We start from the raw sequence: 2354 nt of genomic DNA, 5'->3' as shown, positions 1-2354 counted from the left end.
ACACACACACACACACACACACACACACACACACACACACACACACACACAAATCTGAAAAAGAGGCTTCACCTAGCTCATCCTTGGGGCCAGAGGGAGCTTCTCTGTTTCCTCTCTCCACAGCACCCAAGGACATTTTACATGCCCCTCTGCCCAGCAGCCCAAAGCAAACACTTCCTCCCTCCTCCCCTGTTTGGGTTAAAGCCCTTGAAACCTAACCCCTTTCTACCTTTCCAGTCTTTTTACATCTTACTCCTCAACATATACTCTTAAATCAGGGACACTGATCTTCTATTCTATAAACGAGACACTCCATCTTTAGGCTCTGAGCATTTTCTCTGGCTATCTTCCATAACTGGAATGATCTTTCCCCTCACCTCCACATACTGGTTTCCCTGAATTTCTCCCAGTCTCACCTAAAATTTCATCTTCTGTAGGAAGTCCTTCCAAAAGCTTTGAAATTCTAATATCTTCTATCATTTAATTATGTCCTCATTCTTCCTATATATATAACTAGTTTGTATTTATTTGCTTATTGTTTCTTTCATTAGATTGTGAGCTCCATTGAGGCCAGGGACCATCTTTCACTTCCCTTCATTTCCCTTGTGTTAGCACAGTTCCTGGCACATTGTTTGTTGTTCAGTCTTTCAGTCTTGTCTGACTGTTTACGACCCAGTGGACCATAATGTCCATGGAGTTTTCTTGGCAAACATATTAGAGTAGTTTGCCATTTTCTTCTGGGGATTAAGGCAAACAGACATTAAGTGATTTATTCAGGGTCTAGTAGCTATCTAAGTCACATTTGAACTCAGGATTTTCCTGACTCCAGATCCGGCACATTATCCACTGAGCTACTAGCTGCCTCTTTCACACATTATAAGCATTCATAAATGTTAAGTAACTATCACCAGCACTTAGCACAGTGGATGGCATGTCATAAATGCTTGTTGACCAAGTAGAGTCCAAGTTACTAAGTCTTCAGTTTGTGGACTGTCCTTAGGACCATCCCATGAGATACACGCATGACCAGTGACCTAATGAAGAAATGTCTAGCCTTTAGTACTTTCAGGGCAACTCTAAGGTTCATTTTTGTCCTGGGTTTATATTCTCAAAAAAGAATTCCTAGTACCGAAACCAAGCAGCTTCAAGTCAGTCACATGTCTTGGTCAGGCCATATCTGAAGAATGGTGTTTTGTACTGGATACCACATTTTATGGAGGACACTGAGAAGATAAGTCCAAAAGAAGGTGATGGGGTTGTTGATGAGATTGGATATCGTGCCATATGAAGATCCATCATAACTTCTGGGTATGTAGAGAATAGAAGACTTTTTTCAAGGTTAGTGGAGAGAAACATGGCAAATATCTTCTAGAATTTGAAGAACTGTCATTTGGGAGAGAGATCAGGTTTGTTCTCCTTCCTGCCTGAGGACAAAATGAAAAGGAAAATGGAAAGAGAAAAACCTAATAATTGGAACTACATAAAAATTAATGGTTTGGCACAGTGGATTGAGGTCCTGGGTTCAAATCTGACCTCAGACATTTCCTAGCTGCTTGATTCTGAGTGAGTCACTTAAGCCCAATCGCCTAACCCTTAATACTCATCTGCTTTGGAACTGATACTTAGTACTGACTCTAAGACAGAAGGTAAGGGTTTAAAAAAATTAATGGGTTTTCTCAATAAGCAATGGGTTCCATTCATTAGAACATCCAAAGCTAAAGCTGAATGACCACTTGTTAAGAATGCTTTAGAGGGCATTTCTATTCAGATGGCGGCAATACTAACTAGGATATTTCTCAAATACCCTTTGATTCAGCTTCTTGGATTCTGTAACAATTTCAGGTCTTTTCACTAAACGATAACTCTAGTGCAACTATCAATAATGTGGAATTAGGGCTTAATCAATGATACATGTAAAACTTAGTGGAATTGTGCATTGGCTAAGGGGGTTAGGGGGACTTGGGGGAGAGGGAAAGAACATGAAACATATAACTATGGGGAAATATTCAAAATAAAAATATAAATATAATTTAAAAAACAATTTCAGGTCTTTTGACTCAGATAGAAAGTTCAAGTTTGGCACTGTAGGATTCATGTAGGAACAACATGTAGGTGTCATTCCAGATACCTCACCTCAGTAGGGCACCACTGTCCCATGAGCACAGGCTTCCCAACAGGTACAACAGGCTGGGGAACACAGAATATGAGTCGGGGTGGAGGGAGCTGGGATAATTATCTTGTTTCCAAAGAAGCATTAGTGCCTCACTTCCTGTTCCTCCATTCCAAAGAGCCCATGGGCCCTGGAAGAGGAAAAAAAAAACCTAGAATAAAGGAGTGGCCCCAAGCTTTCCCCT

This window comes from Gracilinanus agilis, chromosome 3 (assembly GCF_016433145.1).
Source record: "Gracilinanus agilis isolate LMUSP501 chromosome 3, AgileGrace, whole genome shotgun sequence".
NCBI lineage: Eukaryota > Metazoa > Chordata > Mammalia > Didelphimorphia > Didelphidae > Gracilinanus > Gracilinanus agilis.
Note: the sequence above shows the minus strand (reverse complement) of the source record.